The following is a 15488-nucleotide window of genomic DNA, read 5'->3' on the forward strand; positions in this document are numbered from 1 at the left end:
TATATATATATATATATACAATCATATATACAATGAGTATTATTCTGTCTTAAAAAGGAAGGAAATTCTACAGTATACTACAATATAGATAATATTTAGGACATTATGCTGAGTGAAATAGCCAGTACAAAAAGAAAAATACTATGATTCCACTTTTATTAGGCACTTGAAAGTATTTGAAATTCAAAAGTCAGAAAGGGTAATGGTCTTTGCCAGGAGCTCAGAGGAAGAGGAGTTATTATTTACTAGTAGGTATAGAGTTTCAGTTTTACATGATGAAAAGAATTATGGGGATGGATGGTGGTGATGGTGGCACAACAATGTGAATGTCTTTCTATTCTCTATTATTTATTTATTTGTCTTTATTAAGGTATCATTGATATACAATCTTATGAAGGTTTCGCATGAGCAACACTGTGGTCACTACATTCACACATATTATAGAGTCTCCCCCTCACTCCACCACAGTCGCCATCCATCAGCACAGCAAGATGCCACAGAGTCACCACCTGTCCTCTCTGTGCTACACTGTCCTCCCCGGGGCCCCACACAGACCATGTGTACCAATCACAACATCCCTCAATCCCCTTCTCCCTCCCTCCCCACCCACCTTCCCCAGCCCCTCCCCCTTGGCAACTATCAATCCTGTCTTGGAGTCTGTGAATCTGCTGCTGTTTTGTTCCTTCAGTTTTGCTTTGCTGTTATACTCCACAAATGAGTGAAATCATTTGGTACTTGTCTTTCTCTGCCTGGCTTATTTCACTGAGGATAATACCCTCTAGCTCCATCCATGTTGTTGCAAATGGTAGGACTTGTTTTCTTCGTATGGCTGAATAATATTCCATTCTGTATATATACCACATCTTCTTTATCTATTTCTCTTAATTTTTTAAAACAGATTTTAATTCACTCATTGTTGTCTTTAATATTTATATGCAAAATATTGGTGATGCATATGTAATTTGTATAAAAATACAAATTTATATTGTTTACTATCCATATACTGTAATTGTTGTGCACCTAGCTGAACTGCATGAAAATAAAGCCCAAAAGAAAATAATTTTTCTTCTTTTATTAAATAAATTTGCAGAAAATAAATTTGCAAAATTCCTCATTTGCAACTATTGAACCTAAATTGTACTCCAACATTCATTACAAAAGTCAATCTTTCTAAAAAGCTAACCTTTTCAAACAATATGGCTTCTCTCTCACTTACCAACTTTACATCTCCCTGTATGACCCCGGAAGATGACTGGTTAGCCAGAGACGGGTAAGAATCCTCAAGGGAGGAAAACCTAAGACAGGCACAGTCACAGGGGGGCCATCAGGTGAGAAATTGGGGATCAACAGTGGTGAAGCTTAGAACCTCACCCCCCCTGTTTTGATAGAAATCTTCTGCATCCGTGGATGTTTTAATGCCCTTGTCTAGCTTGGATTAACACATAGTCTACAGGCACACACCTGATCATCTACAATTGCTCTCTTACAACACTAAACTATGTTTTCTACCTTTATCTTGCGTCTACCTACCACTTCAGCATTTTATTAAAAACAGAAATAATAATAATAATAAAGGGAGAAATGTGGGATCCACATATAAATCAAGTATAAAAATCAAACGAATATTCATATTTGACCTGATTGTTTATAGTTCATAATGCATGATCAAAACCGAAAGTTTCTGTGATGACTGCCCTTGTACTGTTCACCATGTAAGAACTTATTCACTACGTAAGAATTTGTTCACCATGTAAGAACTTGTTCGTTATGCTTCAGAAGATTGGAGACTGATGAGAATTAGGCTTGAGATGGATTAATGATTGTGCATTGAGCATTGACCCCCCTATACAGAATTTTACTGTTGTTAACAACCATTTGATCAATAAATATGAGAGATGCCCTCTCAAAAAAAAAAAAAGTCAATCTTTCTTAAGGGCTTGCCTAACAGATTTTTAAAGTTATGGATTTGTAAACAAAGTTAAGAAAAAAGATTTCTTGATTTGTATATATTATTTATTAATCAATCTACTTTCATAAGTTTCAAGCCTGGAGAAATTAGTTTATAGTGAGCAGCCAAAAGAACAGAATTAATGTAAAATACATTCTGGTTAGAATTTATTTCTGCTAATTATCTGTAGAGCAGAATTTCTGAGAAAAAATATTTAACTGTACAACTCAAGGGAAATAACTGGTCTTACAATTCCCTGAAGAGTAGGAAGACAATATTAAATTTTTATTTAGCTTTATCTTTAAAAATAACATTGAAATTGTTCTAATAAAACATTTTGGTAGATGTGGGCATCCTCCCTCACATTTTTCTTGAAGACAAAATAAATAATGTGAGGAAAACAATATTGACACCAAATGTTGGCAAATAATCGAGGAAGATGCATAAATCTCACTACGGAACAATTTCAGAAGCAAACATAAGAATAAATTACACAGTGTGGGAGGTTTGCTGTACAGTTGGAGGACAGAATGAATGTTTCTATAATGTCTGGGCTTCTGTTGGATTTTGATTTAATTAAATGCCAGAAGCAATTTTTTTTTGTATTTCACTTAAGCAGTGGCATTCAGCAGAGGTCTCAATGCCCCACTGGAACATTTCAGGAATGGTGGCTGGTGCATTTTTGATCAGTGCTCCCAGATTGGAGGGCACTTATTGGCATTTAATGGGTGGAAGCCAAGGATGCTAGACAAACTGTTAGATGTGGAATGGTCTTGTACAATGGAGAATCACCCCTTGTCCCACACAACTTCCAAAGGTCTTACTGGACATTCATGTAAATGAAAAATCTTCTAATTATCTGAGCCTAGAAGTTAACTCTTTTATATACAAGTTCAAAATACTGTTTGCACACTTCTCATATACACTGCATATTTAGAGCATGTACCGAGTGTACAAACTGAGGGAAAACAGTACTTTGTTTGGAACTTTGCTGAGAGCTGTTCACTGACAACTCTTGTTCATTCAACATAATGAACTGATTGCATGTAACTCACTTGGCAGCAAAACCTGATCTGAATTGATTTGAGGTTATTTGGAAAGTCATCTCACTCATGGCAACACCTTTATCAGTCAACAGTAACTGTCAAATTCAAATGTCAACATAAAGAAATGGTGTGACCCTCCCTAATCAAAGAGCCCAGCTTTGAGGGAACCAGCAGCATGAACTCACAAGCTTGCAAGAGATGCCCCATCCCAGACTGTCAGATCAGAATCCACATTTTAACAAGAGTCACAGGTGACTTGTATACACATCAATATTTGAGAAGCAATGGTACAGACAATAATAAGATGGAAATTTGTCTTAAATAAAAATGTATTCATTATAGGTAGTACCAACATCTGATCCCTTGATTTTCTAGTGTAGGTGGAAATGTTTTCTAATGTGGTTTATTTCAGAATCTTCCATGTAGAGAAATATTCTATTTTATTATAATTTAGTTTCTCTTATTTCTCCTTTAACACAATATGTGTATTTTTTAAAGATTATGAATTCATTGTATTTTCAAGATAATAAAGGAGATGTTACAACAAGAAAAGGTTGTGCTGCCCTGATAGGACTGAGAGCTACCGAATAAAAGAAGAATGTACCAAAGGAGAAAACTATAATCCCAGCATATATGAATTGATAAAAAAAACAATACTTTGTGGGAAAACTGTGTCAATGTGACCACAGATGGAAGAGCTGTGTTGGCTGGAATAAAATTTGGATTCTGAGATAAAGATACAGAGATCACTTCAAAAGTAAGTTTACACACTGCATCACTCAGAGGCAAGAAGCTCTTGCAATAAAGAGGGTGAGGCTAAAAGTGGGCAGATTGCTGGAAGATATCATTGATACACATAATATAGTATAAAAGCCAGACCTTTAAAAGACAGTAAACTATTCATTGTTCTCAGTAGAAATGATGAGTGATGTTGAAAATACTTTGTGCCACAGACAAGGTCTTTGGCTTTATCATGGCTGAGTTCATTTCAGACTTGTCAAATTTGAAAAAATCATACATTCTTATTTTGTAAAAACACCAGTGTTCCACATTCTGGTTTTTTTTTTTGTGATAACAAGTGCCTATCAATTCTGTGATAGTAAAGAAGAATTTTTAAATAATTAACACAGTCTCTTCAAAATAAAAGTGTCACTTTAGTAACACATGGGAGAGTTTCTGCTTTTGAAGGAAATGTGGGCAATAGTGAGAGCATAATGACAGCTGACTTTGGAAACTGTTTCTTTCTTAGCTGATTGACTTCAGAAAACTTGTCACCTATAAAAATTCTCATTATCTCTCCAATTTTAAAAGCTTAGGAATAGACATTCTAATTCATTTTAAAAATCTCCCTCAAAATTACTGTCAAATGGGTTTTGGATCTACCTGTTCAACACAGTTGTTAAAAATATATAAATGCAACACTTCTGATTAGTTGGCAAAATATATACATATTGTTCTCTAAGATAGTGAATGAATTGGTGGGAGTAGGAAAAGGCTTTTAAAGTCTTCCTTGTGTACAGAGTTGATTCACTTCTCTTTTATTCCAGGTCCATGATGTCCTGTCCACATTCTAATATCCAAAACACTCTGAAAACCAAAAGTTTTGTCTAACTTACTTGGCAGCAACACTTGACTTGAATTGATTCAAGGCTACTTACAGTCTTTATTTTTCCATGCAGTATGCCTATTCACATCTTTTGCTGCAGAAATATGAGGGTGTTTACTAATGGGATGCTGTCCCAGGTCTTGCTGGAAGTGTTATATAACACATGCTATATGAATCTTCCAAAATTCGTAAGATTCTGAATGTCCTAACTTCATAAGGTTCTGAGGGTTTTAGAGCTTGTGGACCTGTGCAGATTCCCAATAATGAATATGAGATGAGTAAAGAATCATAAAGTATTCTTGATGAGAATGCAGGGGTCTTTTTGTCTTTCAATATTAAAGGTGTATAATTCTGCAATTTGTTGGCTGACTTTTTGTTCTTATCAGGATAGTGGAATTACACCTTTGGGCACAGGGTCTGTAATTCAAAGTTAGCATGTCAGTCAAATAGATGGTCCCAGTAAATAAATAACATATGTGTGTGTGTACACACACACATTCATATTTTTCCTGTTTTCCACTTTGTCTTTAAAGTGGAAAGTCCTAATTCCTGGGAACAGTCTCAGCTCAAGTGAAGATAAAAGCTAAGAGGTTTCTAAGACATGCTTTTACCAAATTTGGGGTGAAAGGGTAAGGATGTCTTGACTGACCTCAAACACTAGCCTAAGGCATGAGTTTGAAAGTGCGCCTTAAGTATCACAGGTTGTGCAAGTGTGAAAATATGTACCAGCAACAATTTAGTGTGAGTGCCCACAGGATTGCATTTCCAATGGAACATGAAAAATGATGTAGGGAAATGAAAATGTTTTCCAAACCCCTTAGCTGTTAGCAAATGTTTGCCAGGAAAACACTTCCTTATTCTCTGGAGGTTCTAGAAGATTGGAAGGCACATGGGCAGGGATCCAAGTGGCTCTCACCCTGGGAAGTTTTGCCTTTCTTACTATCATTAAAGACACCTGTTATAACAGGTTCTATTTCTATTGTAAATAAAAACATTTGCTGATATAACAAACATAACTTTCTAAATGTAAACTCAACTAAGAAAGTATAAAACCAAACAAATGTTTGTAGAAACATTTTACTTGGAAAATGCAAAGAACTCTACCGTGTAATGAAGTCTGAAGGTAGATACTTTTGAACCTAAAGGTGTAGTATCTGATTTCCACCAGCACTGCAGTTGTGAACTAAAACACTGAATTGGTTCTATGTTTAGTTAGGTGAAGGCTGATCAAAAATTTAATCAAAACTTTAATTTTGAAATGGATACATGTACAGTGCAGGAACCAGTCTAAGGGTGGTAGAACTGAGTTCTACAGGGCAAAACTACAAGAGCTCAAACGTACATTTCATAAACAAATAGACAAATTTGCCTAGCTAATGATAAAAAATGCAACAGTAGTGCAACCAGTAGGCCCCACTGAAGCCTTCACTAATTCATCTTCCCATGAACTTTATTTATATCATGAGGGAATAACTAATACTCTTGCCAAATAAGGCTCATCCTGAGTATTTGGTTTTCCTGAGTACTGGTTTCTCTCGTATCTGCACCATGGTGCAGACCTGGCCCCCTCCAGCACAGCCAGGCTGTCACGCCAGGCCGTCCTGATTGTCTTCATGCTTCCCCCTCGCCCCATGCAGTCTGCTCGCCAAGAGCTGTGTGGTCCTTCTGAACCAAAGTCAGACTGTGGCCCAAAGCTTTCCATATCAGTTAACATTCAATTCAAGCTCCTTCCTCTTAGGAAGTTGCTCACTCCTACTCCTCTAACTCCATTTTCTAGTACTTTTCTCCTTGCTCACGCCACTCTATTCAACGGGGCCTCCTTGCTCTCCTTTGAAGACTTCATACACATTTCTACCTTGGCCTTGGTGCTTCCTGTTCTCTCTGCCTGGATACTCTTTCCCCAGGCAGCTTGCTCCTTTTCTTCCGCTCTAGTGTTGCCTTATCAGAGCAGCTTTCACTCTCAATCTCCTCCAAACCCATTCTGGAAGCCTTAGTCTTTTCCTTTAATCTGGTTTCTGTTTCCTCATAGTAGCCATCATATCCCACATATTGCAGGTCTGTCCTGCAGAAAAGCAGAGGCTTCATCTGTTTTGTTTTGTGCATGCCATTTCCTTAGCTACTAAAACAGTACCTGTAGCATAGTGGGCTTTCATTCACATGAATGAATGCTTATACTTAATGTTAACTCTGAAAGTTCAAAAATATATAAATATGTTTGGATAAAATACTTTAGCTTTGAAAATATGTAGTTTTTCTTTATTATGGATCCCTAGAACCATTACTTTCTTGAAATCATTTTTTACTGTGCATGTTATGGATTCTTTTTTGGAAACTGACTGCAGATACTTTCATAGTTACTTTAACAACTGTGGCAACCAATTCACACATAACTATTATTCTAAACAAATATTCACTCTTTTAAGTGCTTTTGCATGTGTTTTATTTAATAACCATGCTACTCGGCATGTATGTGCAAATCCATGAAAATGAATACAATTTTTTAAAGATATGTAAACATTTAAAATGTAGATATTTTAAACAAGGCATTAGGCTTATTTAATGATTTGGGGAACCTGAATCCCTTTGGGCCTACTGGACATGAAAATTCTTCAAAGGGACTGGCTTAGGGGAATTGAGAAGGTTCACTTCTGGTGTCCCATTTGGGGCTGTAGGTGTCAGCGCAGCCCCTTTTTAAAGAGTCACATGGTAGGTAACCCACAAGCCACCGTTGTTGGGAGAAATTATGAAACCTATGAATGGTCCACAGGAAGCTAAAATGAAGACATAGAGACACAATGCTTCTGTACACCTTGGCAATATCCACTCTGTTCCTCATTCTCTCTTGAGACTTTTGGTTTTATCCATTGTCATGTTTGCTTTTTGCTTTGTTTTGTTTTGTTTTTAGCCTTGATAACACACACTCCTCATCTGTCATTCTGCCACTCCTATGATGGCTAAAGTGACTTATATCAGCAGGTGACCCTGTCAGCAGAGTCAAATATCTTTCTCTGTACTCTTGTTTCCAGAGTAGCTGTGTGCTGTGGTTAATCAACACTGATAATTAAATGCTTATGAACGAATGAATGAAGTGGATGGTTGCTGAATCAGGGGACTCTCCAGTGGATGAATGACACCGAAGTCCCTCAGTGTTGGTGAGAGTTACTGGGGGCAAGCAAAGGAAAAGGGCACCAGGAGCGCATAGACTCAGGGCAAGACTGGGAACACAAGAAACCAAGGACATGCCAGAAGGCTACAAACAAATAAAGCAGGACGTGGGAACTGCCCCTGACTGGGAACCCTGGGCAGGACAAAGCTGCGGCTGGGGCTGCTACAGTTTGTGCACAGTGAACCCAGCCCAAACATCACTACCTCCTCCTTGGGATTCAGTCACCTGGCCCTTGAGGCAAATGGAGTGGTGCTGGGAACAGAGAGGATTTGCTGTTTGCCTTGGAAACTGCTGCCCTAAATTGCCCTCTTGCTGAGAATATATGCATTTGGGGAGAGGTAATTCTCTATAAGGAAATGGAACCATCAGAAAAATTACAGATGCTGGGCATCCCAAAATGACCTAGCTGATCTGGGCGGCAGTGTGCATCTGAGAAACACCATAAGGGGCGATCTAGGGAAACACATTGGCATACAAATTTTGTATACTAGTTTATTAGATATGTATATTATTATTTATTGTATTTATAGTTTTTTCTAAATAATATGTATATATATATGTATATAGTGTTTCTATTAAAAGCATTAAAGCAAATCAATAAGAAGAGCAATAATACCAGAAAAAAACAGGCAATGGATATAAATGGATCATTCTCAGTAAATAGTACAATAACCAATAATCATGAAAAAGTAGTGTTCATCATTATTGATTATTGGAGAAATGCCAATTAAAACAAGATATGATTTTGATTCATTACATTTTCAAATTATAAGCAAGATAATACTTAATATTGGAAGGTATTTTTAAAGCATCTCACAGAGCTTCTAAAATGTTTATAAATATTGATCCAGCAGTTCCACTTTTAGGACTCTATACAGAGAATTTAGAAATCTCATAAAAGATTGGTGTCTCCAGTGTTCATTCCAGTATGATTTATAAACTGTCAAAATGTCTGGAAACATCCTAAAAGCCATCAATAGATGGGAATAGATAAATAAATGATTCAAGTATTCTTCATTAAAAGTTATATTTTTTAAAAATTTAGTGACAGCAAAATATATCTCTATACATATTCAGTGAGATAAGCAGCATTCTAAATTGTACAGCATGGTGTTAATTTTGTAGCAAACATTTATTTATGTGTAGAAAACAAAGAGGAGAAATATACCAAGATGTTATCTATGGGTCTGTGTGAGAGGATTTTCAGCAATTTCAATTAAAAAAAAATTGTCTTCTGTGGTCTCAAAAACTCTGTATTTTTTGTAAATATAAACTGTAAAAATTATAAAAATGAGCATATATTATTTTTTATACTAAGAAGAAAAGAAAAATCAAAGAGGATTCAGAACACCCCTTGTCTGATAAAAATGTCAGGTGTGCATCCAGATGGGTATATAGCAGAATTTCATAGTCAACTTGTTCTTGACATATCTGATAACAGGTAGACTCAGACCAGGAGCAGCCACCACAACCAACAATCACAAATCTCTCAGGAAAATCGAAATAACTGCATCCAGAATCATACTCCATCTAAAACTTATCTTTCGCAGTCCATAGCTTAAGTTTATCTCTAAACAACATACGGCCTTCTCCTATTTTATCCTTCTAGCTTAGGGAAGCAGAAATTCAATTATTGTGAGGACACTTAAATTTTTATTCCTCATTATAGTTAATAGAAAGACCTATTGTTGTAGGCTAGCACCAAATGTAATGATGACACTTTGGAAGTTGTGATGCAGTGTTACAGCCTGCTACTTCTCAATCAAAAGTGTTATAATTTCTAAAGACAAGCTTGTAAGAGTGCAGTTACTTGTGTGTGCAATCTTAACAAATCATCTGTGACTAATAAAACTTGAGGAAGAAGGGAGGAAAGAGTATTCAGACTTTCAGTAACATGCTTGTCTTACACTTGCCAAACTCTTCTTAGGCAATACTCTGTTTGTTCAGAGGGCCATGTGTTTAATTGTAAAAATCTGTCAGTATCCTAGGATTCAAAAGACATCAATCATTTTTGTCAACAAGGAAAGAGTAAGAGCTGTGAGACTCTTTTATCATTAAGAAAAGATGTGCTCAAGAGAGAAAAATGTAGTCCAGGGAGGGATGAGCAACTGTAGGTTACAAGAAAACAGAGTTCCAGACAGTGTTGCACCCCTCCTCCCCTGGACTGGAATATTACATTTTCCATTTCATGTAGTTCCATGCGTGCAGTAAGACATTATGTAACTGGGCCAGTCTCTGCTGTGCAATATCCACTAAGGGCTTTAAAGTGGCCCTCATTAACAGTTTGGTGTATGTGGAGGCAATCACCTCCCTTGGCTTTGGCAGAGGGCAGGATTGTGTAATGAGGCTGGAGCTGGCCTTTACTCAAGACTATATTCCAAGAGGGCTGCTAGTCAAGCCAATGACAACTGGTTTTCTTTCTCTTAAGACTTTATTCTAAATTGACTAAAAACATCAAAATTGCTGTATTTGGGCAGTCCCATCTGTGAAATTGGAATTTTCCACGTTTTACTCCCGCTTCATTGTTTTATGCTAAGATTTCTAAACTATACCCAGCTTGAGCTTTTAAAGACATCAAGACACACACGGGGGTGGTAGCGCAGCACAGAGAACATAGTGGTTCTGTAACAACGTCCTATGTTGGCAGACAGTAACTAGTGGGGGTGAGGATTTAATAACGTAACTGTTGAGCCACTGTGCTGTATACTTGACACTAATACAATTTTGTGTATCAACTATACTTAAATTCAAAAAATACACTTTAAAAAAAGTCATCAAGACACAAATTCCCATCTCCTGCGTTTTCAGTTAGGTGACCTTAGGCTGGTTACTTCATTTTTCTGAGCTTCAGCTTCCTTACTGTAAGTGACAACACCTACTCCAGGGAGCGGGAAGAAGGCTTACAGGTGGCGCCAACACAGCTCCAGCTTCTTACCTGTGCCACCTCAGGCAAGATATTTCACCTTTCTGATCTGTTTCTCTACTTGTAAAATGCGCCAGTCGTGGCCACCAGTAGCAGCAAAGGACGAAGAGACACCAGCAAAGTACCTGGAGCAGTGCAGGCAAACCTGGCCTCCGGAGAGTACCTGGTAATAATGCTAGTGAACATCCCCCAGGTTGATGCGGTAGAGTTACACGAAACGGGCAGGAGAGACTTCGAAACGGGGACCAGGAGGGAGGCCCAGCGAATGTAGCCTCCCGCCCGCCGGGCGGCCAGCCTGCGCCACCGCGCGCCGGGTCGGCCCCGCCGCACCTCGCCTCGCCTCGCCCCACCCCTGCCAGGCCGGGGCGAATCCCGGCGGCGAGTTCCGGCTGCAGCGCAGCGCGGTCCCCACTCGGGCGCTCCCCGCTTCCCTGCTCCGGCACCGCCAGCTGCGCCCGCCGCGCCCCGAGGATTCGCCGCCGTCGCGCCGGAGCCGGCGGCCGCCGTCGCCCCGCAGGTAGGAGCCGCGCGAGGCCCCCGTGGGAGCCCGGTTTCCCCTGCGCTCGTCTTCCGGCCCTCCTCCCGCCGGCCCGGACGGCTGGCCGCTCCCCGCCCATTTTGGACGGGACCTTGAGAGGGGCGTCGGCGGCGGGCGCCTCCCTGAAGGCCCCCCGGGTCTCCCGGGCACGCCTGCGGGCCCAATTCCTGCAGCGTCGACGCGGACAACTTCGGTGCGCACTGCTGCCCGGGCGGCGCTGCCTGGAGCGCCGTGCAGCGCTGGCTCCGGGCCCAGGTTGGACGCGTCCTCGGCAGGGGGCACCCGCCCACTCCGCCGCAGGGCCGCGTGGGGGGCCCCCAGGGCACCTCGCGCGCCTCGGGCTGGCCTGCGCTGTGGGATGACTAGGATGGCGCTGCGGGACCAGCATCCTGGATCAACCAGCAGTGTTGCGTTCAGAGGAGAGGCTTAGAGCGCAGCCTGCCAGATGCACCCTCCTGGGCGTGTGGCCACACAGCTACTCGCTGTGGCGTCCGCGAGATGAAGATACTGAGATGCGGCTAGGGGTGCAGGGGCCAGGGGCAGCACATGTGTTAAGGGGCTTGTTTCTTTTGCTCCAGTTCAAGGTATTTGGGACCTAAATCTCGTCCATTGTGCTCCAAGCCTTGGATAGGATTTTGTGACGCCCAGCACAACTGCCCTTGTAGAATCAGTCCAGGGCCACTGCCACGCCTCTATTTGCTCCTCCTAGACTCGAATTATTGCTTTCTTTACTTCCTCTCTGAAGCACTAAACACAAGTTGATTCTTAATGACCGCAAGGGTTTCTGGGTTTGATCATCTCTAGGTCTTTCCTCAGAATGGGTAGTTCCCTTAACTTTACCTGCCAGGCCTGCCAATTTCACTTTAGAGAATAACCCTTTGTGGGCCTTCTGAAGGCCTTTGGAGGACTAGGTACCCACAGATTTCTGTGCTGCTTTCAATGGCCTAATTAATGGTGGTACAATGAAAGCATAAAGAATGGAAAGAATCTACAGCTTGAACTGTTAACAGACACCATATTTATACTCTGCCTATTTGAATAAGAATCTCTTTCAGAATTCAATGTTTTGTAACATACATACAGGTGAATTTGTACACAGGCTTTTAGCTTGAACTTGAACACAGCCTTTCAATGTTGTTTGGGGACCTTTTTAGTAATTGTATGAGCTGTAGATGTATGTTGGTCTTCTAAGTATATAATATAATTAAAAACCCACATAAAAAATATGAGTAGTTAAGGCTTTGAGGAATACGTGCCTTGGTCATGTTTGTCCCTAATGTCAGAGTGTTTATGATTCACAGTAGAAAGTGCTATAAAACACTAGTTTAGGTTTGTTGATTCACTTATAGCTAGGTAGTGGAGGACCTTGCTCCTTGGAAGTTGTCTGATAACTGTATTTCTTAATTTAAAATTATTTGTTATAAAATTCATTTACTGTTAACTCTTTTTTAAATTACTTTTTTATTTTTATTGTGGTAAAATACACATAACAAAATTTGCAATCTTAACCATTTGTAAGAATACAGTTCAGTGGTGTGAAGTACTTTCACATATTTGGACTACCACCACCACGATCCTATCACAAAACTTGTCATCTTTTTTATAGGGTTTTAATAACATTTTAATGATGATAACTGTTCTGCAGGCTTTAGTTTTCTCACTAAGCAAGGATTGAGTTTCATCTCATAGTGTTAGAGAAATGCACTTTTAAGGGGAAAGCTGAAAAGCCATAACCAGACTGTTTAGTAAATCTTATCTCCATCAGGAAAGCCCTACTACATAGCCATTTGAGATTAAACTTGTGAGCTATTTAAATCTGTGCATAAAGGTTTGTGAAGTTCAGCTGTCAAGAGGGAGAAACAGGTAAGAGAGTTATTGTTGATTATTTCCTCTCCTTAATATCTAACAGCAAATGGAATTCTTTGGTCCCCTTTAACAATGTAGTAGCAGGTTTCTAAATTATACTTGAGCTCAGAACGTGGCACCTATATAGTAACTAAAAGCAGTTTCGATTAAGCTAGCCTCTGGATGTAAGAATTCTCTTTCCACTTCAGGTGTTTTCTAAACATTGATGCCAGAGGACTCAGCGCATTAAAACTCCCAGTTAGTGTGAGTCGTTGTGTCCACAAGAGCTCAGCGCCACAAAATAAACTGTATTCTCTTCTGCTGGGGTGTAGTTAAATGTTGTTGCAGGGTTAAAATGAGAAATTCATTACCTAAATTTCCCATGAGCCTGTAACATTTCTGATCAGAAAAGGAATCATACAAATCATATCTTATGCTGTAGCAAGAATGCATTCCAGTGCATTAGTTTTCCTAAATTCACAGTGCAGTGCAAAATCTGGATCCCAGATGTTTTAGTGTTAGGCTATTAAACAATGTGTATTATGTAAGTGTTTCATTGTGTCACAGTTTCTTTTTTCTTTCTCTTATGAAACTTTCCTAATTTTTTTGAATTTTTTGAACAAACATTGCAATGACAATAAAGTGATTTTTTTTTAAACTTACACTTATGTGGTGCTTACTGTGTATCAGGCAATATTCTAAACACATTTAACCTTCAAAACAACCCGGTGAAGTAGGTTAGAGTATCATCTCCATTTTACAGATGAGGGAATTTGAAGCACAGTGAGATCGTAGTAAACTAACACATGGCAGAGCTGGGGTTCCATCCTAGGCAGCCATGAACCCAGATTTTGGCACTGCTCTCTCACCAGGAAAATATAACCTGAGATTCCACCTTCTAAACAAATGAACCTTTGCCAAGTTGTTATATTCCTTTCTTGTCCTTGTCCTTAGGGGTAAGAAATTTGACATAACTGCAATCCAAGTGCAACTCAGGCAATCAGTTCAACTCCTTTATTTTTCAGAAGAAGAAAAATTACTGTGGAGTGTGGTTATGTCCAGGGCTGGGGCAGGGTCCTGGAAATCCTCTACTGGGGCAGAGTCCTGGAGATCCTCTACTGGGCCAGTCCTTACTTCTTGACTGTGAGGACGTTAGGACAGGGATCCTGGGAGGGCCTGGGGTGGCCAGGGTGTGTATTTGGGGAGAGAGCAGTATTTGCCAATGGGGGTGGGGGGAACACTTCAATATTTTAATAATTGTTTTGACCATCCTGGGGCTAATTGCTACATAAAGGTCCAGGTCATGTCAGGGGTGGGCAGAGCCAAAGCTTGTGGCCTACTCTAGGCCATGGGAAATCTTGCTGCTTAGGACTCCAGAGTACTTTATTTCTTCTCCAGTTGCTGGTGATGTCTGTGACTGGGCTCCCTCTGGTTGAGGAGAATATTTTATTCAGTACTCAATCATTTTTTGGGCTTTTGGGTCTAGAGTTGAGAACCTTTTGAAAGCCTTTGACGCACAAAAGAAAATCAGCCAAGAGAAACATGGAAATAAAAAAACTTTGTTTAGTCAGTTCTTTTGTTGAGAGGGACTGGGAGAGACTTCTAAGGGCACAAACTGATTAACTCTGTTTAAGAACAGGAAAATCAAAGTGCAGTATTCAGCAGTGATTTTTTTCAAAGTAAGCTTTTACAGACAGTACATTTGGAGGAAGGGGGAGAAGGAATAAGCATGGGAAGAGTAAAGGATGGCAGGGGAGGGGGAAGCAAAGGCAGAGAGAGGAAGTGGAAGAGGAGCACAGGAGAGGATGGCACTGAAACCTTCCGCAGTTCTTTATACAAGGCTGAGTTTCAGTGTATTACCTTGGCCCTCTGAAACGCCGACTGCATTTCTTTGGTTTATCTTGAAGTGATCTTAATGTTGCTTAAAACTTGCTAATCCGTGAGGTATGGCTCAATGACATACCAGGGAAGCCGTAGCCTCTGCTTGGGATCTGCATACCAACCTACTCAATTTTTATTTCTACCACTTTTATATGAATGAATTTTCTATAGAGAATGGTAATTAGAATCACTGGGTTTGCAATTATTTTATCATCTGTCTTCCCTGTGACAGGGAAGGCTTTGAGGTTCCACACTGGGTTTTTGTCACTTTTGTATCTCCAGGGTCCATTGTAGCGCACAATAGATGTGAGCTGAATGAAAGGGTGCATTTAATGGGTAAAGAAAGATGGCGTGACTCATTTTATTCAAAATATATAGATATTTTTCCAGAAAAGGTTTTTGTGGCAAATGCTTATTTATTTGTTCTGCTGTGCCATTTAACTGTTCCTACAAACACATTTGTAGATGTGGAATGGACAGTCTGGCATTTTGGATGTGTTAGTAGGCATACTTCAGAGATATTGTGGGTTCAGTT

The 15488-nt window shown here is 39.8% G+C and overlaps 1 protein-coding gene across 1 annotated transcript in view; it reads left to right on the plus strand.

The window, feature by feature from the left end:
* Window positions 1–10527: 10527 nt before the first annotated feature.
* PLD1 (phospholipase D1) overlaps window positions 10528–15488 on the plus strand; it is a 225204-nt gene continuing 220243 nt past the window's right edge. Inside the window, exon 1 of the mRNA XM_037003125.2 lies at window positions 10528–11206. The gene's annotated coding sequence lies outside the window, so the exon portion shown is untranslated. The remainder of the gene's footprint in view (window positions 11207–15488) is intronic.

Source organism: Manis javanica, chromosome 3, assembly GCF_040802235.1.
Source record: "Manis javanica isolate MJ-LG chromosome 3, MJ_LKY, whole genome shotgun sequence".
NCBI lineage: Eukaryota > Metazoa > Chordata > Mammalia > Pholidota > Manidae > Manis > Manis javanica.